The sequence below is a fragment of the Pseudophryne corroboree genome, chromosome 10, assembly GCF_028390025.1.
Source record: "Pseudophryne corroboree isolate aPseCor3 chromosome 10, aPseCor3.hap2, whole genome shotgun sequence".
NCBI lineage: Eukaryota > Metazoa > Chordata > Amphibia > Anura > Myobatrachidae > Pseudophryne > Pseudophryne corroboree.
Window position 1 is genome coordinate 81177549 of NC_086453.1, and position 26218 is coordinate 81203766.

At 47.7% G+C, this 26218-nt stretch overlaps 1 long non-coding RNA gene across 1 annotated transcript in view; it reads left to right on the forward strand.

Annotated features, from left to right (window-relative positions):
• Positions 1-26218, forward strand: part of LOC134966073 (uncharacterized) — a 185741-nt gene that overhangs the window by 98847 nt on the left and 60676 nt on the right. Inside the window, exon 5 of the long non-coding RNA XR_010188587.1 lies at positions 1369-1461. This is a non-coding gene — a long non-coding RNA (uncharacterized LOC134966073). The remainder of the gene's footprint in view (positions 1-1368; positions 1462-26218) is intronic.

Consider the following 26218-nt stretch of genomic DNA (forward strand, 5'->3'; position numbering starts at 1 on the left):
TGCCCATCTCGACCTTCAGTGGTCGACCTAATGACTGTCGACCTAAGTTGAGTCGACCCAACGACCCATATCCTTGCACAAAATGTCATGACTGTGGTTTTTGTGATCCCGGCGTGTATGTGAAGTCCGTGCGGGTAACTGGAGGACTACAGTATGTGTATATTTGGCTGGTCTGTGGGAAATGGGAATCAGTGAGATGAAGTAGTAAGGAGCAATCCCTGACCGGGGGTCGAACCCGGGACTCGGGAAACCGGATCCCGGGACTGCGGGATCCTCTTTCTGCCAGTCCGTCTGTGCGCCTTACCGGTGACTTGTCAGCGCCGTTGCTCTCGATCTTTTCTTGCACTTTGCCACTGTCTGTTGATGGTTGAAGGATCGAGAGCAACGGTGCTGACAAGTCACCGGTAAGCCGCACAGACGGACTGGCAGAAAGAGGATCCCGCAGGTGAGTCTCCGTAGTGGAGAAGTGTGTCCCAGCCGCAGGTTTCGTTCAGACCCTGCAGGCAGAGCACCCTCTCCCCCGACAACGACTAACTCGGCGCACGGAGCCAACTCACGGAGAGATCCGTAAAAGGACAAACCACGGGAAGGCACGGACGCAGAGGGGTAAGTCAGTCCGGGGCAGCCCGAGGATCCCGCAGCCCACCCACACCTGTGCCCCTTATCTCACGGCCGCAACGACAGTGCACCATCACTTGCCCCCAAACGTTAGAGGTACGGGACGCCGTCCTCTATCTGTAAAGAGACTTACAAGGACAATCACAGTCCGTTTAGGACTAGGACCTTTTGATTTAATTTTCTTTAACCCATTCATCAATTTATGCTTCATTTTAGAGTCAGCATCAGTTGATAAGACTTAAAGACTCATTACCAGCTGTAGTGGTATACAGACAGCACACCTGTGAAGAATCCATCACAAGTGACAACATTTATGACTTATAACTCATGATCATATCTGCATTTTCACTGTTTAATTGATATAGTGCAGACTTGCACCTTTCAAGTTTTATTTTTCAAAGATTTCTTCTATTTTCCCTACATCAATGATCTTTATTTCCTTTATTTTGCCCACAGTAGCATCAATACTTGCTTAGGGTTATTACCATTCAATAAATATTCTCTTTTTTTATTCATCAATATTCGTGTTGCACAATATTTTCATAAGCAGACACCACTGTAGCGGTTGAGCGCTGTTAGGCTTAGCAGCCACTTTGTTTGTGTAGTAGTAAGAGGGTACCACAGTGCGCAGATTACCCCTGGTATTATAATGACAACAATGATTGCTGTGTAGGCACAGCATAGAGAGACTTGCTGAATTCAGATTCACACAGAAGGTTAATCAACAGCTCATTAACTCTCACCTTCCAGGCAGAGAACTCAGCACTCGGGAAACTCATGGTACTGGCAAGCTGTTTATCCCAGTGAGCAGAAAAGATGCAGGATCCAGGACAGATCGCAGAGGTAAGTCACCAAATATGAGAACTACAGTCAGAATCATGACACAGAACACTGGCGATCCCCGGGGATAACCAGCCAGCACAAATATTACATACATCGGAATATGTATGTTTATATGTGCTAAGCGGTTCCCCCTGCACTATATGGTCAGCATTGCAGCTGCCGCTTGTCCTGACTCTGGTTGTAGCAGTGGACAGGATGCTAAAGATGCAGTGAACACCAGACACGTAGTTACTCCAAACTGCTGGATAACCCTGTGCAGCATGAAAGCTTTCTCCAGAACAAGAAGGATGTTCAAGCAATACAAATGGAGTAGGACAGACAAGGTTGTCAGTTGCTGACTACTTTGAGATTTCTACCCTGACTTACAGTAAGTCTCCACTATCCATCATCCATCCTCATTCCAACCGTACCACACCACCAGTATCTACACACATAGGGGGTCATTCCGAGTTGATTGTAGCTGTGCTAAATTTAGCACAGCTACGATCATGAACACAGACATGCGGGGGAACGCCCAGCACAGGGCTAGTCCGCCCCGCATGTCAGTGCCGCCCCTCCCCACCGCAGAAGTGCAAAGGCATCGCACAGCGGCGATGCCTTTGCACTTCAAGAGTAGCTCCCAGTCAGCGCAGCTTTAGCATGCTGGCTGGGAGCTACTCATCGCTCCCCGGTCTGCAGCGGCTGCATGTGACGTCACGCAGCCGCTGCAGGCCAGTCCCCGCACGGTCCGGCCATGCCTGCGTTGGCCGGACCACGCCCACGAAACGGCGGCCAAATGCCGTTTCGCCCCCTCCCGCCAATCGACCGCCTCTGCCTGTCAATCAGGCATAGGCGATCGTAGCTCAGCGACGGGCGGCCATGCTCCGACGCATGCACGGTTCTGACCCGATCGCTATGCTGCGAAAAACTGCAGCCTGCGATCGGGTCAGAATGACCCCCATAGGCCAGTTACTAATGGCTGTTTTAATGTTATCACAGTAGCCAACAGCTCCTATTATTATTCTTATTATTATTATTATTATTATTATTATTAATTCCTATTGTATGTCATTTGTATATTATTCCTATTGTATGTCATTTGTTTGTTATGCTCAGATAATTAGACATTGTTACTCTGTTTTAGGATTCTTTTTGGGTAGAAACCTTAAAAATGTTTGCCCATTGATGATTGTTGCTGATCTCCATTTTGGCAGTGAACAGGGGACTAAGAGAAGCTTATATGGAGAATCTGGAATAACTGTTATAACCAGGGTCGGGCTGGCCCATACGGTTGCAAAGGAAACCCACGGTAGGCCTCACTGCCTGAGGGCAGGGCTGGCTTTACCATTAGGCAGCTTTGGGCAGCTGCCTAGGGTGCCGGTGCATGTCTTTTGAGTTTTATTAATCAATATAAACAGGGGCGTAGCTATGACTCGTGGGGCCCCATAGCAAATTTTTCTTCACCTCCCCCCCTCAAAAAAAACAACAACAACAACAACAACAACCTGCTGCATGGCAAAAACAAAGGGTACTGCAACCCTAATCACCTTCCCTTGGCCCCCACCACCGGTTCCCCCCCCCCCCCCCCCCCCCAAATAGGGAAAACAGGGTTAGTGCGCACCATAGGCGCGCAACAAAAATAGGGGCGTGGCTTCATAGGGAAGCGGCGTGGCCACAGTTATGCCCACTGTAGTTGTGCCCCCAGCAGAGTTATGCCCTCTGTAGCTCTGCGCCCAGTAGATTCGGCCCCTGTAGTTTTGCCCCCCGTTGCTGTGCCCCCTGTAGTTTTGCCCTCTGTTGCTGTGCCCTCAGTAGTTTTGCCCCCTGTTGCTGTGCCCTCAGTAGTTGTGCCCCTGTAGTTTTGCCCCCTGTTGCTGTGCCCCTGTAGTTTTGCCCCCTGCTGCTATGCCCCTGTAGTTTTGCCCCCTGTTGCTGTGCCCTCAGTAGTTGTGCTCCCTGTTGCTGTGCCCTCAATAGTTGTGCCCCATTGCTGTGTCCTCAGTAGATGTGCCCCCTGTTGCTGTGCCCTCAGTAGATGTGCCCCCTGTTGATGTGCCCCAGGTGGCTGCGCTTACAAAAAAAAAATACTCACCAGCCCTGCTCCTGCTTCCAGACCGCTGCTGCTGTCCTCCGTCTCCGGTAGCCGCTCCTCGGATCTATGGGAAAGACGTTATGACGTCTCTCCCATAGCGCTGCACACAGACACTAGAGGTCAATTATGACGCCACTCCTACAATGCTGTGTGGTGCGCAGTGACGTCAGGCGCACCGCTTGGCACCAATGGGAAGGGACAGACGGCGGTGGTATCGGCGGTGGTAGCGGCACCCCCAGGCAAAAATCACGTTTGCCCGCGGCAAGAGCCGCTACTGTCCTTAAAATGCCTCCAGTGGTTCTTGCAGAATTTTGCACAGCTGCTCCATACAAAGATGCAATGGCTGTGATATAATAGGGTTCACCTCTGAATCAGACCCAAAGTCCCATCTACCATGTAAAATCTCCTATATAATAGCCCAGATCTGTGACTTTGTGCCTCATTTGCTAACGCTGGGCGGAGTCACAACACTGGGCGGAGTTAGTCAAATGAGTCACAGATCTGGGCAAATCTATAGCAGACTAGGAGCAGAAGCAGATGGTATGGGCATGGCACAGGCAGGGGTCCATACCTCCCAGCTTTCTTCAGGCAGAAGGAGGGACACATGCGCAGCAAAAGGGGGTGTGGCCAACGAAAGGGGGCGTGTCTTAGCGGAGGACCCTCGATCGCGAGCCATGCCCCATTTTCGTCAGTGATGAGGCATGCCCAGCACTCTGTGAGCTGCTGGCATGCCCCCAGGGGCGGCTTATGACTCCGGGGGGCCCAGGGCACTTGAGACAGGGGGGCCCTATCTCATTGCTGTACCTGCTGTGGGTTTGGGGGCGTGGCCTAATCGCGGAATTGTTTTGTTTTTTAATGGGATTTTGGCCCCTCAGCTAGGGGTAAATCCAGAGGGGGTTGTCGCTCCCCCCTACACACCCGCACAGGCAGAAGAAAGCAGGGAGGCAGCAACACTACAAACCTGCCAACACGCAGCAGCGTGTGCTGACTAGCACAATGCTGTTGCTGGCAGGACGGGGGAGCTTTAGAGGTGGGACAGAACTACTCCAGCCGGGGAGCCCCCTAAAACTGTGGTGCCCAGGGTACGTACCCCCTGGGCCCCCCCCTTAATCCAGCTCTGCTGCCGGACCCCCCCTGATGCCCCCTCTCCCTCTGTCTCCACTAAATAGACGCTGTGCGCATGCGCACAGCGTCTATTCACCGCTGCTCTGTTAAGCAGTACAGCGAGTACAGGAACTTCCCAACCCCCCCCAACCGCGGGACACTGCGGCCCGCGGGTGGGACAGCGGGACAGACCCCAAAAAATGGGACTGTCCCGCGAAAATCGGGACAGTGGGGAGGTATGTGAGTGTGCGAGGGGGTATGCCATACAGACAGACGGGCACCGGCTCACTGTGTGCTTGACCCCCCACATCAGCATACTCAGCAGGGGCTCTCTGGCGCGGAGGAGCGTCACTTTCTGGCACACTCCACGCTTCTTAGCTGCAGTTTTGTGGGACACCTGCCGCTGTGCCGGTTCCGTACTGCCTCTGTTATCTCCAGCCCCGGCAACGTTTCGCCCCCTCCCGCCCATCGACCGCCTCTGCCTGTCAATCAGGCAGAGGCGATCGTAGCGACAGACGGCGGTGGTATCGGCGGTGATAGCGGCACCCCACATCAGCATGCTCAGCAGGGGCTCTCTGGCACGGAGGAGCGTCACTTTCTGGCACACTCCACGCTTCTTAGCGCAGTTTTGTGGGCACCTGCCGCTGTGCCGGTTCCGTACTGCCTCTGTTATCTCCAGCCCCGGCAACCCCACCGCTAGCTGCAGCGCTGCCACGCTGCCGCCCACAGCTCCTTCACACACTTTAGCCGGCGGGCAGCGCTGCAGAAGTCCGCGCTGCTTGCAGGCTCCGACTCCCTCCTCCCTCCAGCCGCAGCGTCTCCTGAGGGCTAACCAATCACTCCCAGTCTCCCCTTACCACAGTGCCCGGCAGCCGCGAGGTCTGCGGTGTGTGACTGATGAGTGCGGGGAGGGATGCGGATGGGCAGAGGAAGCAGGACTCCAGCCTGAGAGAGTCAGCCATGCCAAGTCTCCACCAACAGCAGATCCCAACAGGTTGGAGTGGAACAGCAGCAGCTAGCAGCAGGGACTCTGGTAAGACACATCTGTCTGTCACTGGCACCTCTGTTTTGTCCCAAATACCAATATCTCCTGTGCCCTGTGTTCTGTCATGTCCCTGTCACCCCTAGCCTTGCCCTGTCACCCCTGGCCTTGACCTGTCACGCTTATCCTGGCCCTTTCACCCTTATCCTGGCCCTGTCACCCTTATCCTGGCCCTGTCACCCCTGTGCTTGCCCTGTAACCCCTGTGCTTGCTCTGTCAACCCTATCCTGGCCCTGTCACCCCTGTAATGGTCCTGCTGCCCCTACCCTGGTCCTGTCACCCCTATCCTGTCCCTGTCATTTCTGTCCTGGCCCCGTCGCCCCTGTCCTGGCCCCGTCGCCCCTGTCCTGGCCCCGTCACCCCTGTCCTTGCCCCGTCACCCCTGTCCTGGCCCCGTCACCCCTGTCCTGGCCCCGTCACCCTTGTTCTGACCCTGTCACCCCTGTCCTGGCCCTGATACTGCATACCCTCCAACTACCTTTTTGGCAGGTACAGTACCCGCAGCGCCTCCAGACCCCTCCCCAATGCACCACACCTCCGCACCTTCCCCTCCCCCACACGCTGTGCCTCCAGACCCCCTACATTACCCGCGGCTCCCACTCCCCCGCCCCTCCACCACCCACAGCATCTCCAGACCCCCTCCACCATCCACCTCCCATATATGTCTCCCCCCACACCTGCCCCCCCTCCACCCGCAGCATCTGCAGACACCCTCCTCCATCTGCGGTCCCCCCCCCCCCTTCACCCACCCCTCCCCCACTCACGGCACCCCCGCACCTGCCCCTCCACCACCTGCAGTGCCTCCGGACCCCCTTCCCCATCTGCCGCACCACCCGCACCTGCCCCTCCCCAACCCGCGGCGCCTCCAGACCCCCTACCCCACCCCAGGCACCCCCACCCCTTCCCATCCCACAGCACCTCTGGAACCCTTCACCCATCCGCAACATCCCCGCACCTGCCCCTCCCCCACCCATGGCACCCCTGCCCCTCCCCCACCTGCAGTGCCTCCGGACCCCACCCCCATCTGCAGCCCCCACTCCTCTGCCCCTCCCCCACCTGCAGCATCTACAGACACCCTCCCCCATCCGCAGTCCCCACCGCACCCACAACATTCTGTATATCGTGCCCTGCAGGTGCTGTTCACGCCGTCGCAAGGGGCTGCGCCTCGAGGCCTTCACCATCACACGCCCTTTCATTGTGCAATATTTAACCACTAAAGGAATGCAGGTAATACTCCATATACTACAAATATTGAACCCCAGATAGGCATGCAAGGGTTAAGGGGGCGTAGCCCCTTGCGACGGTGTGAAGAGCGACGGTGTGAAGCACCTAGTACTATATAATGTTAGTTCAATTAAATGAAATATAAACAGCCCTTATCTTCCGCTTTCAAAATCAATATATGGCGGGGGGGGGGGGGCGTCTTGGACTGCACACCATAATTCTAAACATATTGAGCGGTGCTACCATGCTGAGAAGCAATAATTAGAGTGTTAAAAAGTGTTATAGGTAAAAAAATAACATACATTTTGGTGCAAAAATTCAGACCAATACAGGAATCTGCTTTCAGGCAATAGACCAATTGCAATACCACATAATGCAGCAGCAATCTCACAGTCATAGTATCAGTGAGGGGGATCAAGACTTAGCACTCACTCATTCAGAAGCAAATGATTATCATTATTTTCATCACCATCATCATCGGTGTGTATAATTTGCACCAGGAACTGTGCACCAACAAATATGTGTCTATTTAGGGGGGCATAGGCACCTCTGCTGTGGTGTGCATGAGACACATTTGCATGAACACATGCTTATTATACTCGGCCAGTGCTCGTATGCTTCTTCCTTCCTCCGTTCTGCATCTCTAAGTGTCACAAATGAATATACATATGGATGCATGTGCAAGAATATTGTTTTGTGCACAGGCACAAAACTGTATTCAAAAACTCCTATAAATTAAGTACACTCTGCATAGAACCAAATGGCCCGTGTCATACCTTAATCCTGATAATACCCTTACCTGGTGGGACCTCCCAAAATTGGAATATGAAGTAAATCAGGAATAACTAAGGCCAGATACACAATAGAGCGATATCGGCACTAATTGCCATATTGGAATAACAAATTGCGCATATCGCCTAGTGTGTATGCCTGCGGGTCGCATGCAACATCTTCTGGTCGGCTGTGCTGCATGGCCAATCAGAAGATATCATGTGCGACCTAATGCAGTGTATTACCTTGTTCCGACGTTTATTACATTGCGTAGTGTGTACCGGCCATTTTGATGTGTACCTGGCCTAAAGATAGGTACACACTATACAATTATCTGGCAGATTATCTGCTAGATCTAGCTGGTTGGAATGAAAATCTGGTAATGGATGAGAGCAAATTACAATCTATCATTTGTTCCCAAACACTGGACAACAGACAAAAACAGTTGTTCATCCAAGTTGGTTAAATTTGTGTTTAACCAATTTGTATGAACGACAGGTTTTGTTCATTTTCCAGTGTTTGGGAGCAAATGGTCGATTGTTATTTGCTCTGATTCATTACCAGATTTTCCTTCCAACTAGCCAGATCTGACAGATTATCTGCCAGATAATTGTATCGTGCAGAAGTTCCGAAACGTGGTCCTCAAGGCACCCCAACGGTCCTGGTTTTAAATGTATCCATGCTTGGCAACAGGTGACTTAGGGCCTAATTCAGACCTGATCGTAGCCCTGCAAAATTTTGCAGGGCTACGATCAGGCACACTGACATGCGGGGGGACGCCCAGCACAGGGCTAGTCCGCCCCGCATGTCAGGCCCGACTCCCCCTGCAGAAGTACAACAGCATCGTACAGCGGCGATGCTTTTGTACTTCAGGAGTAGCTCCTGGTCAGCGCAGCTCCTGCGTGCTGGCCGGGAGCTACTCGTCGCTGCCCAGGTTGCAGCGGCTGCGTGTGACATCACACAGTGGCTGCGGCCCACCCCCCACACGGTCCGGCCACGCCTGCATTGGCCGGGCCGCACCCAGAAAACTCCGGCTAAATGCCGCCGTGCCGCCCCCTCCCACCCAGCGAACGCCTCTGCCTGTCAATCAGGCAGAGGCGATCGCTGGGCTACGACAGCCGGCGGCTGTCTGGCATGCGTCGGCCCATGACGGCGCCGGCGCATGCACACTTCTGACCGATCGCTGCGCTGCGATGAACGATCAGGTCAGAATGACCCCCTAAATTAGCACCTTTGTCAGTTTGATTTAACCATCTGTGCTGAGCCATGGATATACCTAAATCCTGGACTGTTGGGGTGCCTCGAGGACCGTGTTTTGGAACCTCTGGTATAGTGTGTGCCTATCTTAATAGTTACAAAAAAATTAATAATATATGCTAATTATGCTGGTTATGTAAGTGGGCGTGAGTGAGGTAGTGTATAGAAGGGGGTAGTGGAATATTAGTGGGCCACCTATTTATATGTGTACTGTGTGTGAGTTATTGTATCTGTAGCAGGGATCCGTTTTTTCATGATAGAAACAAATTGAAACTAATTAATGGATTTCATTTTATGTTGAAATATCAGAATCAGCTTTATTGGCCAGGTGCACTCATGTACACTAGGAATTTTTTGCGGTACATTGCATTGCCAAGCAGCAAAATGAAGGGGGAATACATAGCATAAGAGGGGGGGAAACGTAGCATACATAGCACGTATGAGTTCATACTGCACACTGCAACTGTACGATAGACTCGACATATTAGACATATTATACATGTCAGACTTTTTATATATTGTTCAGCTAGTGGACAGCTAGTGGGAAGAAGCGTTTAATGGATCTGGTCGACTTTGCGGAAATGGACCTGTAGCGTCTGCCTGATGGAAGCGGTTCAAACAGTTTGTGACCTGGGTGCTGCATATCTGCCACGATTTTCTCCGCTCGCTTCCTGACCATTGACTGGTATAATTCCTGGACGGGAGGGAGGACAGCCCCAACGATCTATTCAGCTGTCCTCACCACCCTTTGCATCCTCCGTCTGTCACTCTCATTGGCAGCTCCATACCAGACTGTGATCGAGGAACATAGGAAGCTGTGTAGAAGATGAGCAGCAGCTTCTGCGGGATGTTGAATTTCCTGAGTTGCCTCAGAAAGAACATCTGCTGCTGGGTGTTCTTTATGACAGTGCTTATGTTGGGTCCCCATTTGAGGTCTCGGGAAGTTTTTGACCCTAGGAATTTGAAGGAGTCGACCCACGAAACCATGCTGTCAGCTATTACAAGTGGTTTCCTGGCATTTGGTTTCTTTCTGAAGTCCACCACCATCTAAAGTGTTTTGTGGGGATTTATATCAAGGTTGTTCCTGCCGCACCACTGCGTTTGCTGTTCCACTTCGCGTCTGTATGCAGATTCGTCTTCGTCCTTGATTAAGCCAATGGCGGTGGTGTCGTCTGTGAATTTTATAATTTTTACTGATTGCTCGGCCGAGCTGCAGTCATTGGTATATAGAGAGAAGAGCAGGGTGGAGAGGACACATCCTTGAGGTACCCCCATGCTGATCGTGCGCCCACTAAACGTGAATGACTCGGCTTTCACCACCTGTTTTCTTGCTATCAGGAAGTCGACGATCCAGAAGCATGTTGATCCTGGGACCCCTAAGGAGAGGAGTTTGGCTTGGAGGATACTGGGGACGATTGTGTTGAATGCCGAACTGAAGTCGACAAATAGGACCCTCGCATAAGAGCACGGTCGGTCTAGATGCTGTAGGATGTAATGCAGCCCCAAGTTAACTGCGTCCTCAACACTCCTGTTCGCTCAGTATGCAAACTGCAAGGGGTCTAGGTGGGTGTTAGTCACTTCTCTCAAGTGGTTCAGCGCCAGCCGTTCAAACACTTTCATTGCCACAGATGTTAGTGCGATCGGCCTGTATGCTGCAGTAATTCCTATGTTTGAATGATTAAAACCCATTTGTAGAGATGACATTCTGATACTGATATGCATTCACTCTGATTGGCTGAATGCATTACTCATAACTCTCTCCCCAGGGTGAGAGTAAGGAGGAAGAGGAGACCAGAGAGTGAGGAGGAAGAGGAGACCAGTGAGGCAAGCTAGGAGGAGGCAAGCAAAGAGGAGGCAGAGGAGGAGAAAGAGGAAGAGGAGTCAGCTGCACCCACACCTGGTAAGACATGGAAAGGGTGCATAATGTTTGATTCAGTTATGAAGAGAACTGCGCCCTGGTCCATGCCATGGTGCAGCTGTACCCACATGAAAAAGGAATTATTTCCCCTCACAGCGCTGGTGTTCAGCTGCTCAACTCCAATCCCAGGTGTACACCAACACCTGTAATTAAATACTGCACAAAAGAAAAGGTTTTGGAGAGGAGTGTATAGCGCTGAAAACCCCTAAAATCCAGATATGCCTATGTATTTAACACAGTACCGAATATATCTTCACACATAAAAAGAATAAAAAGTGTACAATAATAAAAACTCAGGTGAATATCTTAATAGATAAAAAAGACATCTGATATAAAGAGTGTTAAATCAAACATAGGGTAATTGTTATGCAGACTTTGTATCCAGCTGATTGTCAGTGATGAGGTCAATTTAAGCAGAGTCCCCGATTTGGCTGTGTTTGCTTAAAGACTGACACTCACTTTAAAGAAACCAAAACCAGTCACTTAAAGGTATCTTTAACTTGTCTGGCACCCTCTGGATTCGGCACTCCAATAGATTAATACCAAATAGGTAAAAAGAAGTATCCCCATAGGGACTTTATTCACAAGAACTAAACAGATTTTTCTTTAAAAAGGACACAGAACGCATACCCGCTCCCAGATAGAGGCTGTGCTTCACTACTGAGATGTCCGGAATATCTCAGTCCGCTGTAACGGCAAACAGCCTCAGGCGTGCGGGTAAGTCACGATTCCCTCCTGGATCGATTTCCACGTCACTGCAGCATCAAACAGCTTCAGGCGTGCGGATAAGTCACAGTTCTCTCCTGGATCGATTTCCACGTCACTACAGCATCAACGCGTTTCGGGGGTCCGCCCCCTTTTTCAAGATACACCCGGGTCTGTGAGGGGAGTGTCTGCTTGTCACTGCGCAGAGGAGCTGCTGTCAGGTGAGGACGGCGTGTCCCGGTACACAGCAGCACGGCGGCCGGTGTGAGCTGTGGAGCGCTGCATGCAGGCTGCACTGTCAGTCACTTCTTTAAAGTGAGTGTCAGTCTTTAAGCAAACACAGCCAAATCGGGGACTCTGCTTAAATTGACCTCATCACTGACAATCAGCTGGATACAAAGTCTGCATAACAATTACCCTATGTTTGATTTAACACTCTTTATATCAGATGTCTTTTTTATCTATTAAGATATTCACCTGAGTTTTTATTATTGTACACTTTTTATTCTTTTTATGTGTGAAGATATATTCGGTACTGTGTTAAATACATAGGCATATCTGGATTTTAGGGGTTTTCAGCGCTATACACTCCTCTCCAAAACCTTTTCTTTTGTGCAGCTGTACCCACGTCTGCTTGGTGACCAGGTACTTAAGACCCCTGCGTCCGGGAGAAAGGCGTTGTGGAAAATGGTTGTGGACATGGTCAATATGGTGAGCTCCTGCCGGTGGGACCTAAAAACTGTAAAGAAAAGCTGTGGGGACGTTAAGAGGGTCCTCACAGTTAAGATGGTGAAGTTGCGCCATGAGAGACACTGAACTGGGTGTGGCTATGCAGCTCCGATCCACTATACCAGCTTCAAGGATCAACTGAAGCAGTGCACAGCCGCGATGCCTTTGCACTTCAAGAGTAACTCCCGGACAGCGCAACTTTAGCGCGCTGGCCAGGAGCAACTCATCGCTCCCCAGCCTGCAGCGGCTGCGTGTGACGTCACGCAGCCGCTGCGGCCCGCCCCCATTCGGTCCGGCCACTCCTGCGTTGGCCGGACCAAACCCACAAAATGGCGGCCAAACGCCGCCGTTCCGCCCCTTCCCGCCCGGCGATCGCCTCTGCCTGTCAATCAGGCAGAGGCGATCGCATTCCTGCTATGGCCTTCGGCCGTCTGGCATGCGCCGGCGCACTACGGTGCTGGCGCATGCGCAGCAGGGACCCATTTGCTCTGCTGCGTTAAAACTCAGCAGAGCGAACGGGTCAGAATGACCCCCATGGGCCAACCACCATCCCAAAGGTGTCATGATCATGATGAGTAAAAAAACAAATGTCCTCCTTTTAACTGCACCAGCCTAAATTAGTGTCATGCATTCCTATTTTAACCTCTTTAGAGACAAATTAATATGTTAGATATATATAATTTTTTTTAACAGGAGGAGGAGAATGAGGACACCCTGATTCACATTTCTCTGGACCCACCAGCACCCATCCAACCAACACAGCAGTCACTACCGTTCATACCACAGAGGGGTTTGGTATGGAAGGTAGATAGTAACTAGGTCAACAGTGTCTAGGTCGACCACTATTGGTCGACAGTAACTAGGTCGACAGGGATGCTAGGTTGACAGGGTCTCTAGGTTGACATGTTCTAGGTCGACATGGGTTTTTATGTTTTTTGTGTTTTCTTCATAGAGTGACCGGGAACCCCAATTAGTGCACCGTGTCCCCTCGCATGGCTCGCTTCGCTCGCCATGCATCGGGCAAGGTGCCTCACTCCTCTACCGCTGCGCTCGGCACAGATTACCGTTCCCAATTGTAGTCCACGTGGATCGTTAAGTATGAAAAGGTTAAAAAAAATAAAAAATTGTGAAAAACTCATGTCAACATTTTGACCTGTCGACCTAGAACATGTCGACCTAGAGACCCTGTCGACCTAGAAACCCTGTCGACCTAGTTACTGTCAACCAATAGTGGTCGACCTACATAGTGTCGACCTAGTTACTGCCGACCTAGAGACCGGATCCCGCCACAGAGATGTAGGTACACTATTTAGGGGGGTACATTATGGGTAATGGGCTTTTGTAATGGTTTTTTACACTCACATGTAGGTACACTATTTTTAGGGGTTAAATTATCATAAATTAAATGAAATATATATTAAGAAATCTGTATTGAAAATGTGCTTTTACTGTGTATTTAAAAAACAGTTTCCCAGTGTCACACACAACTCGGACCCTATTACATTGGCCACGTTATATGTACAAAATGGAAAAACATCTGGATGCAAGTTTGTACAGTGCGAGTTATGGGAGTGTGGAAAACATCTGAGATTGCATGTTCTTGGACCCTGGGGGTGATTCAGAACTGATCGGTGCTGTGCGTTTTCACACAGCAGTCGATCAGGTACTAATGCGCACGTGCACCAGACAACAAAGGGCATATCCGGTCAGCGACAGGATGGTGCGAAAATTCCGATTGCACAGGCGTTTGCAAGGTGATTGGCAGGAAGCAGATGTTTTTGGGTGGTAACTGACCGTTTACTGGGAGTGTCAGGGAAAACGCAAGCGTTCCCAAGCATTTTCAGGGCAGGTGTGTTACATCAGCTCCGGCAGGTGTGTTACGTCGGCTCCGGCCCCGATCAGCCTGTTCTGATCACACTGGAGGAGTAAGTCCTGGGTTGCGCACAGACTGCACACAGTGGATTTTTGTAGCTCGGTGTACACATGCGATCGCACACTTGCACAGCAAATATACACTCCCCCTGAAAGCAGCGACTTTCTGAACGCAGGACAGCAAAGTTAGCAGCTCAGCGATTAGATCTGAATCCTATTACATTGGATGAGTTCTAAAAATGTGCGACTTTAGCGCTGAATTCGCACATTTTCAAAACTCTGACCCGATTACACGTGGCTCATTATTTTTATTTTCCTAACTTTATTTATCTTTATTTTATATTTTGCCTTATTGTAATCTAATAAATATCATTGTTCATACTTTTTAACATGGCATTGTACATATATGATGACATTTTCATTTGTGTTTATTTTGTGACAATTGAAGGGAAGATTGTGGGGGGAAAACCTTCCCCTCTTTTTAATGCATATCTAATAAATTGAGATTTGAAGGTATTGACAGAGTGCACCCATAAACAGATTTATTTCTCTAGCTTGTTCAATGGATGAGAATATCTCAACAGAGAAGTGGAACAATTCTTGAGAAAATATGGAATAGAGCATCAACAGATCATTGCCCATACTCCTGAGCAAAACAGCGTAAGTGAATGAGTATACCATACAGAAAGATGTATGCTGAAGGATGTATGACTAGACAACAGTTTTGGCCAGTGTCACGGTCATCTGCATTTTTTGATTCACATCGGTACCCTTGGGTCTAGTTGAAGCTGTTTGAATAATGAGTCTAAGCGCTTTATTAAGACTTCTGCTCATCTATGCATTACCAGGACCAGAGTAGCACTGGGAATAGAGAATTACTCTTGAGACCAGAGACTGGACAGGAACTTTCCCGTCTGGGAAAAATATGCACAAACTCAGACATTAAAATCTTCGTCTTTTCCCTGGAACTCGGTCACTGTTATAATAGTGTATGTATTTTGCGATCACAATGCAATTCGGATCCGACTTCTGGCGGCTTTTTTAGACGTCCGATTTTCAGACCAACCATAAATGTGTCTGTTGCACAGTAATAGAACGTTACCCACTGGAACTCAAAAGTCCCATAATTAAAGCAACACACACCCTAAATAAACCCCAGTCCTCCAGGACTCACAAGCAGCTTATGCTGGTCTAAATGATATGCGACATGGCTATATTCTGTGTGTAATTGCAGCTGTATCAGCATACCTAATTATGTTACAGTGTTTGGCTGGAATACACTGTAGCATAACAAGTTGTATGCAGATACAATTGCAATTACACACAGAATATAGGCATGCTGCATATCATTTTAATCAGCAAAAGCTGTCCTAATACATCCATTTGGAAACCAGACGCATTTTTCTTGCACAAATGTGCAAATGAGCAAAAATGACATGTACAGTATGGGATGTATTTAGCATCCCGGCAGTCAGGATGCCGGAAGTCGTGTGACTGACGCCGGAATCCCGACACCACTCGGAATCCCGGCACCTGAAGTCTCTCAGGCTCACCCTCTGTGTTTCTCATACTCACCCACACTCTGTGTCTTTCAGCCTCACCCTCCGTATCTACCAGCCTCACCCTCTGTCTCTCCAGCCCGTGTCTTTTGCTCCCGCTATTGCGAGTAAACTTTTATAGGCATAAAGCAGTTTTTCCCTTCTGAGGAAGGAGTAAGCATATGCTTAGTGGAGTTTAGTACATTGGGATCAGACGGTAGTCCCTACTGATAATAATAGTGACCAGTGGCATAACTATAGAGGGTGCAGTGGATGCAATTGCTATGGGGCCCGGATGCTTGGGGGGTCCAGAGGCCCAGCAAGCAATCCCACTGCACCATTTTGTTATTTGTGTTTTACAAGTAGTGCTCTGCCCAGTTACTACTTATAAACTGCAGGCTGCAGGCCCAGAACCACGCAGTTCTGGGCCTGCGGTTAATTTCATGGGGGGGGGCATTACCAGGAGTCAGACTGTACAGTGAGCCCATCTCGCTGTCCCCCTCCTATAACTTCCCAGCCAGCCCAGTCGCAGGCAGTGATAGCCTTTCATTCAGCACAGTGTTCCCACCTCTCACCACTATCTCACTGCCCCCTTCCCATCCCCCAGCAAGAGCTTCCCCAGTCAGTCCAGTCACAGTGTCCTACCCTCATTCAGCTCAGTGTCTCCCCATTCCCTCCCCAAACAGCCAACTTCCCCATCTAAGTGTCCCCCAGCAAGAACCTCCCCAGCCAGTCCAGTCACAGTGTCCTACCCTCATTTAGCCCAGTGTACCCCCATCTCCAGCCTAATGTTCCTCTCTTCTACCTCTATCTTACTGCCCACATCCCATTCAGCCCAGGGCCCCCAAATTCACAATTCCCCCTTCCTATCCAGTCCAGTGCCCCTGGTCCCTATATATCACCCAATGCCTCTCACCCTGACGCCCCTGGCATCACTCACTGCCTCTCCAAGTCACTCTCTACCTGTCACCCACTGTCTCTGACCCTCTCGACCCACTGCCTGTTACCCTTGCAGAGTGCAGGGGTGAGCCTTTCACAATGTTACTATGGAGCCTGCAAAGTTACTCCCTGATGGGGACTGCAGTCTACAGCACTAAATAGCCTGCTGGAGGAGATCTCTGTGATGGATTCCGCTTCCTGTATATTCTGTGAAGAGTAGCCTACAGACTACAATAGCTACAGTGGCCAAGGGGTTGGGTAAGCGTGACCGCCAGTCACCATACCGACGCCAGGATCCCAGCATTGAGATGGCCGGTGGGGGAAGGGGGGAACCGCGACAAGCCCCTTGTGGGCTCGGTGGCGAACTGTGCTTACCACGGGTTCTATTCCCACTCTGTGGGTGTCATGGACACCCATGAGTAGGAATAGTCCCTGCTAGTCGGCATGCTGACTGTTGGGATTCTAAGGAAGCGGGATGTAGAGGGAGGTATTGTGACTGGTGGTCTCCTGACTGCCAGTCACATAACTACATCCCGGGTCAAGCTCTGCAGCATCCATACATTCATTGGCTACTTAAAATTTGTGGGTACCTCCCAAAAACATCTGTTCTATCCTGCATATTAATTGATAAATAGTCCCCTCAGTGTTTGTCTTAGACAATCTGGTTTGTTAGTACTGTAATACATTAGTTTAATTTCCCTTTGCAATCCATGTTTCCAGGTTGGGTGGGGACACTGGACACCACCTGCTTGGTGAGTAATAGTGTAAGGGACAGCATGACATTGGTCAATAATCCCAACACAAGCCACTCCCAAAACACCACAACACTTTCTCCCTCCTGAGTGTTATCGTAGCTTGTAAATGAAGGTGAGAAAACAGGTCATACAGTCAACGACAGGATCTGAGCTGTGCGAAAATCTGTTGCTATCAAATGACTTTTAGGACAATAATATTAGCAATCCCTTGCTCAACCCAACTCCATGTGTGATGTATACGACAGGTGTTAGCAAATGAAAATACAGGTGAAACAGATACTCCATGTGAATGGACCACACCTGTCTCACCCTAAGCACATAATGTCTTGTCAGTATAGCTGAGGGAGGAAATATAATCCTCCTGACGACTAAAGCTCTCTAATACACTAATATAATAAGGATAATTCACACACTATATTGTAATACAGTCACCTCAATATCTTCAAATGAAACATGATGGCGGTACTACAGTGCTTTCAAAACTATCATAAATAAATATATACAATGTACAATAAGAGAAAAAACGAGAGTGGGCATATTTAATTTCTGTTTTGTAGCAAAATTTTGCTGAGTACTATCAATGCTGCTTCTAATCAAGGCTACATAAGACCTAGTTGGGTGTGGATCACAAGCCAGTCCTAGTCTAGATGTCACTCTCTGTACCTGAAATGGTGATTACATATGACTGCAATGTACTGTAATGATGTGTTGGGCATACATGCTAGTGTAGGGACTTTCAGAGAATTGGGGTCCCTGGATGACGGGCTGCTAGATTAAATATTTTGAACATACTATGAACAAGGGCCTGATTCTGTTTGTAAGTAAAGCAAAAAAGCAAGGAACTGGGCAAAACCACATTTACACTGCAGGTAGAGCAGATGTAACATGTGCAGAGAGAGTTAGATTTGGATGGGGTGTATTCAAACTGAAATCTAAACTGCAGTGTAAAAATACAGCTGTCTAACATTTGTGCGCTACATGCAAAAGCAGCCAGTATTTACCCTGCACAGAGAAAATATCAATTAATTTGCTCCCCTCGCATGGCAAAGTGGTTTGCTCCAGACACAAAAGTATTTGCTTTTTTGTTTTTGTTTGTTTACTTACAAACACGAATCATGCCCAAAATCCCCATGCTTTTATTTGCTAGATAAATGTGGATACATCTGTACTCCCAGATTTGCAGTACACTATTGTTACATGTCTTTCTGTGTAATATATACACCTAATATACTGTATATGCAAAAATAAATCAAAAATATTTATTGCCACATAAGGTTAACAGGTCAAGCAATACAACACATATGTAAGCCAACAGCTGTCCGACAACGACTGAGAAAGGTGCGTTGCACCTTGATCGTAGATGTGTGAGAAAACGCACATCTACGATCAATTTCTTTGATATGCGGGGAAACCCCTGGCGCCTCTTTGCCACTCTCAATTCACTCCTCTGCCCACCTTCACCTCGTCTCCCTTCCTCACTCTCTGCTCTTGATTTTGCCACTTACTTCATATCCAAAATTGACTCCATATGTCAGGACATCACATCACACAAGACCATCAGCAACCAGCCTCCTCCTATCCCTTACCACCCCTCCCCATCCCCCTCACCAACTCTGACATCTTTCTTCCATACATGTTATAAAACCTGCCCTTGATCCAAATACTCTCTCCAACTATCAACCCATCTCTCTTCTCCCTTTTGCCTCCAAACTCCTTGAGTGTATTGTCTACAACCACCTTACTTCCTTTCTTTCCTCACTCTCACTGCTTGACCCATTCCAGTCTGGCTTCTGTCCTCTCCACTCCATTGAAACTGCCCTTACAAAAGTCTGCAATGACCTCCATGCTGCTAAATCTAAAGGCCACTACTCTCTACTTATTCTTCTTGATCTCTCTGCTGCTTTTGACACTGTGGACCACCATCTCCTACTGCAAATCCTTCACTCTATTGGTCTGCGTGATACTGCCCTCTCTTGGCTGTCTTCCTACCTCTCTGACCGTTAATTCTCTGTCTCCTCTCATGACACAACCTCTCTCTCTAACTGTAGGTGTACCCCAAGGTTCTGTCCTTGGTCCTCTTCTTTTCTCTCTATACGTCCTCACTAGGTAAGCTCATTAGTTCTTTTTGTTTCCAATATCATCTCTATGCTGATGACACTCAAATCTATCTTTCCTCTCCAGACATCTCCCCTGCTCTCCTCACTCGTATCTCCAACTGTCTCTCTGCTATCTCTGTTTGGATGTCCCAGCGCTTTCTTAAACTTAACATGTCTAAGCCCGAGTTATTCATCTTCCCTCCCTCCCGCATAACCTCACCTCCTACAATCTCATTATCTATTGATGGCACTACTATCTCCTGTAGCCCCCAAGTGCGCTGTCTTGGAGTAATCCTTGACTCCTCCCTCTCCTTCAAACCACACATTCAGCACCTCTCGCAAACCTGCCGTTTTCATCCAAAAAATATTTCCAGCATCAGACCCTTTCTGACCCAGGATGCTACAAAGACTCTTAGCCACTCACTGGTCATCTCCAGACTGGACTACAGTAATATCCTCCTGACTGGCATTCCTGACAAATACCTCTCTCCACTCCAATCTATCCTCAATGCTGATGCCCGGCTCATTTTCCTCACCAAACGCACTATGTCCACCTCTCCTCTCTTACAAGACCTTCACTGGCTCCCCTTCCCTTTCAGAATCCATTTCAATGTTCTCACACTCACTTACAAAGCCCTTACCCACTCCTCTCCCATCTACATCTCTGATCTTATCTCCCTTTACACTCCCACATGTCCTCTTCGCTCTGCTAATGAACGCAGACTCTCCTGCCTACTGATTACTTCCTCCCACTCCTACCTCCAAGATTTTTCACATGCTGCTCCATTTCTCTGGAATTCCCTACCTCTACCCCTCAGACTCTACACCTCTCTGCAAAACTTCAAACAGGCTCTCAAAACCCACTTCTTCACCAAACCCAGACAAATCTCATCCTAACCCTCTGTTCCAAGCTCTCTATGTACTCCTTCTGTATCACCCCTCTCTGTCTACCTCTCCCCTTTAGAATGTAAGCTCTCACGAGTAGGGCCCTCTTCCCTCGTGTGCTTATCCTTTTTCTTAAGTATATACACAGAGGGTGAATGGCGCTCGTGTATCTGGATATTTTTGTTTGGGCTGCAACCTATGGATGAAGCACCTCCAAAAAACACATGATCCCACCACCAACTACAAGAAAACCTTAGAACACCTACTCATGCAAGGTTTAGAAAAGGGAATACTGACTTAGAAGGAACATGGTTTTTTAGATACAAAAAATCCCATCATACCAGTGTTCTACTATTTACCTAAGATACACAAAAATCAGACAAAACCACCAGGCCGCCCAATAATATCCGGGATAGGATCACTTACATCAAACCTATCACAATACATTGATACCTTCTTGCAGCCATATGTACAGACACAAAAATCATACATCAGAGACACCACAGATATCATTAAAACACTGGATAACATGACATGGTCAGAAAACTTCTGGTTATGTACTAGTGATGTAACATCACTATACACCGTAATCAATCAATCACAGGGACTAGAAGCATTACAGTACTTCCTTGAAAGAGACTCGTCAATAGAAAGAACACAGACCAACTTCTTACTAGACTGCGTGAGATTCATCCTACAACATAACTATTTCTGGTTTGAAGAAACATTCTACAGACAGACCACTGGCACCGCTATGGGGACTAGGTTCGCCCCGAGTTATGCCAACCTCTTCATGAGTAGGTGGGAGGATGACTACATCTGGGGTGGGCATGACTTCGGGGCGGACCTGGTCCTATGGCGGAGGTATATTGACGATGTAATCTTCATATGGCAGGGCACTGAGGAACGACTGTTAGACTTTCTTGATTACATTAATGCAAACACCAACAATCTGGTATTCACAACTGACTACAGTAGGACCTCGGTTAATTTTTTAGACATCACCGTGTTCATAGAAGGGACCACCATTAATACTAAAACTTTCCAAAAAAGTGTAGACGTAAATAGCTATATCTTAACCACCAGTGGACACCACCCCAATTGGCTACGTAACATCCCTTCGGGCCAATTTAAGAGAGTTAGGAGAAATTGCACAAAGATAGAAGACTACCAGACCCAGGCAAACGAAATGAATTCCTTAGGAAAGGGTATAAGGAAGACAGATTAGATGAAGACTTAAAGAAAGTCGGGGAACTAGAAAGAGGGACACTCCTGACATACAAAGACAAAAACAAAAAAGAACAAATGAAAGATTGGAAGGTAACATTTCAAACACAATACAACAACAAGAATAAAAAACTGGAAAAAATCATTCAAGACCATTGGCACATCCTTCTACAAGATGAAACTCTAGGGGACATATTACCCGCCAAACCGAAGGTAATTTATAGGAAGGCACCCAACCTCAAGTCTAAAATAACACACAGCCATTTGCATAAGAAAGAGACGGTACAGACCACCATTCTAGGTACTACTTTAAGTAAAGGATTCTTCCATTGCAACTCTTGCCAATATTGTAAAATGAATCACGTTTCCACCAAGGGCACCACAAACTTTCAATCGAATGTCACACAAGAAATATTTGAAATTCAGGAACATATATCATGCCAATCCAAGGGTGTCATTTATCTGATCGAGTGCCCTTGTCACCTACAATATATAGGGAGGACAACAAGACCCCTGAAAACCAGAACTTCAGAACATATAAGGAACATAAAAAAAGGCCTAGAAACACACAGTCTCTCTAACCATTTTAGAGAAGAACATAAACAGAACCCAGAAGGGATGAAATTGTTAGGCATAAAAATGGTAAAACAGAATTGGAGAGGGGGGGACTTTTTCAGGACAATAAACAAAGAAGAGCTCAAATGGATGTTTACCTTAAAAACCTTAAAACCGCACGGGCTAAATTTAGACAATGAGGTAAGGACCATTATCACAGGCAAATGACGATATTGTACACGAAGGAGAAGCAATAGACCACACATAGTACATGAAGATAACTCCACTCTCACATATTAGAGAAGTCATTCAACCACTAAGTCCATAAAAATGCCCATTAAAAATAGCCCTAAAACAACTTCATGCGTATTGTAAGCAATATAGCCTTAAATCATGAAGAATACATACCACTAATTATTTATCTATGCATAACTATACCATTTACTTTTTTAAGTATAGTGCATTTAACCTCCTGACAATTTAAATTTTACCCTATCTTTATTATTATCAATTATTACTTTAATACTATCAATATTGTTTACTATTTTCTTTTATCAATAATATTATCAGCATATGAGTACTATTATTAGCGATTTTCACGCTTGCATATACTACAGTTCAAAATTATCTTTACTATTTTTTCATTATCTAACCATTTGCACTGGTTTGTGTACACTAATACTACTTATGACATACACAATTAGGAACACAAAGAATTACTAGCTCAGAAATGTTCCAACCTTTTATTTTATTTTTATTTTTATTTTTACTTTTACTTGTTCCCCGTGTATGTAATTCCTCCTTTATTCACCAGTATTATTCTGCAAGTTTTTCTATTCAATCAACCAGCCCCTTCCCTTTCCGTGTGTTCCCAATCTGGAACAATTAACCAAAACCACTCCCGCTGGATGTGGGCATAAAAAGCCCACACCAAAGATGGCGGAAACAGACTCCCTGACGAAGGCCAATACCGGCCGATACGCGTTGGAGCACACACCGCCTTTTTACACTGTTTGATTCAATCATCCAACTGACAGAGCGTGAAACCCAAGACGGAGGACAGAGAGAACAAGAGGACGACGAGAATTAGACGGGACCCGGAGGCACCCGAGACTGGTCACGTGACCCAACCCGGAAGTGCAGGAGATCGCCGGGCCGCGGCCGAGACGGAAAAGACCGCTGGCGGAGGAACGAGGAGACGGAGCAGGAGCGATAAGGTAAGGGACCCTGTAGGAGAGGAGAAGGCGCGGCGGACAGCACTAACTGTGCTAGAAGCAGCCCCTACCTCCCTCTCCAAGACTCACGACTGTTCTCCTTTCATCCAGGGCACCGTGCTGCGCTCTTAGAGCGACAGCAGGGTGGACCAGGGCATAGAGGGGCACAGCCTGTCCAGGAGTCCTAATTGCCTAGCACTCACCACACCCCGACCCTCATCGCCAGCGGCAATCCAGGGGTACCCCAAATATTTTTCTCATTGTTTTTCTTCTTTTTTCACCTTTTCCGGATCCTAAGACATTTTTCAATATTATAATTAATTTTTACTAATTTTACTTAAAGCTCTGGACTTTCTTTTTTTGCACACATTCTATGATTCACCCAGAGGTGGGACGCCACCATTCTGGAGTGACCAGCTACTTGAGAGACAACTTATACCTCGACCACAAATTAATCATACTGCATCTGTTATCATCCTCCCCCCCCCCCCTCCCCCCCAAAAAAAAAAAAAAAAAATTTTCTCCCATTTTTTCCACACGAATATTTTATTATATTTTTCTTTGTAAATAAAGACAGTTTTTTTCATCCCTTTTCTCTATATTGCTATTTACTTATTAGGTCAAGTTTTCTGACTGTTTAGTGTTTAAGGTATTAAACCAGTTTTTGCATACACCTCACACATCAGGCGCACCTATGAAAACCTTTTGTTAACATTATCCTTTTTCTTACCTTTTTTTTTTTAATAAAGTCTTTTTTATTGAACAGTCAAAAAAAATCTAAATTCAAGATACAAATAGATCTCAGAACCAGTGGGGTTAGGGTACCCCTTTTTTGGTATTAAAAGACCAGCTAACACCCAGTGAAGCACCCAGAGTATCCTGTCACCCATTGTATATATTCCAAGAATACAATTTAACATGGGAGCACATAATTAACACAAAAATGTAGTTTGCCAAACCCCCTGACATTCACCATCCAATAATAAGCAACAGTAAAGTTCATCGCTCTCAAGAACAATAACAAGTTTAGCAGTACTACGTCAATAAAGAAAATGTCCTCCCAGCCCCCTGATGCATAAATAGGTGAGAAAAGAGAAAGGAGAAGAAGAGAAGAAAAAGAAAGACAAAAGAAAATAGTAAAATAGGGAAAATAATAAGATGAAGGCAATAATAACCACATTACAATTTCGGGTGTAGTACGGCTGACCGGCGGTCTCCTGACCGCCGGTCAGCTTACCGACGCCGGGATCCCGGCAGCATACCGACGCCGGGATCCCAGCGGGGAGGGGCGAGTGCAGCAAGCCCCTTGCGGGTTCGCTGCACTCGCCACGCTGCGGGCTCGGTGGCGACCTGCGGTCGCCACGGGTTCTATTCCCACTCTATGGGTGTCGTGGACACCCACGAGTGAAAATAGTCCCTGTTGGTCGGCATGCCGACCATCGGGACAGTGACCCGTCGGGCTGGTGGAGGAGGTCATGTGACTGTCGGTCAGCTGACCGGCGGTCACATGAATACCACCCTAAAATTTCACATAGCAACTGTGGAGTAAACTCATTAATGGGAAAGAGAAAATGTAAGGATCTCCGAATGCTGGAGAAGAGATATTATGTTATGACGTACAAGGAAAAGCTCAAGAAGAAACAAATAACTATATTATGTTTCAGTATACTGCATAAAAGAAGTCGGTACTGTTATGGAACATATAACATAAAGTGAGAAAAGGCATCTCAGCCTCATTTAAAGGCAGAACCTAGTTATGAACATAAAATACTAGTATACAATATCATAGAAACAGTCAGTAAACAGTTAGCAAAACTTGCTCTTTCAGTCGTTTTGATCCATGAAATCTGAACTCAAAGACTCCATGGGGTAAATTTACTAAGATTCGTATTTTCCCGTTTCAGGTCAAAGTTCAATCACGAATGACATCGAAAGTGTAAAACTGCAACTTTTTGAATTTGTTACGATGGATTTACTAAGCTGTCGTATTCGGGTTTTTCTTTTCTTCCGATGTCGCTGTCATTCGTGTTTTTTTTGTGTTTTTTACGGCAGTGATTAGCAAAACACTGCCGACTTTTTTACAATTAATCTCGGCCGGATCTGTGTGATCCGTGCTGGGGTTCTATTTTTTTTTTTTTTTTTTAATTAAACACTGTAAAATTTAAAAAAAAAATTGCGTGGGGTCCCCCCTCCTAAGCATAACCAGCCTCGGGCTCTTTGAGCCGATCCTGGTTGCCGAAATATGGGAAAAAAATTGACAGGGGTTCCCCCATAATTAAGCAACCAGCATCGGGCTCTGCGCCTGGTCCTGGTTCCAAAAATACGGGGGACAAAAAGAGTAGGGGTCCCCCGTATTTTTAAAACCAGCACCGGGCTCCACTAGCTGGACAGATAATGCCACAGCCGGGGGTCACTTTTATATAGTGCCCTGCGGCCGTGGCATCAAAAATCCAACTAGTCACCCCTGGCCGGGGTACCCTGGGGGAGTGGGGACCCCTTCAATCAAGGGGTCCCCCCCCCCCAGCCACCCAAGGGCCAGGGGTGAAGCCCGAGGCTGTCCCCCCCCCATCCAATGGGCTGCGGATGGGGGGGCTGATAGCCTTTGTTGTAAAAGAAAAGATATTGTTTTTAGTAGCAGTACTACAAGTCCCAGCAAGCCTCCCCCGCATGCTGGTACTTGGAGAACCACAAGTACCAGCATGCGGCGGGAAAACGGGCCCGCTGGTACCTGTAGTACTACTACTAAAAAAATACCCAAAAAAACACAAGACACACACACCGTGAAAGAATAATTTTATTACATACATACACGCATACATACATACTTACCTTATGTTCCCACGCAGGTCGGTCCT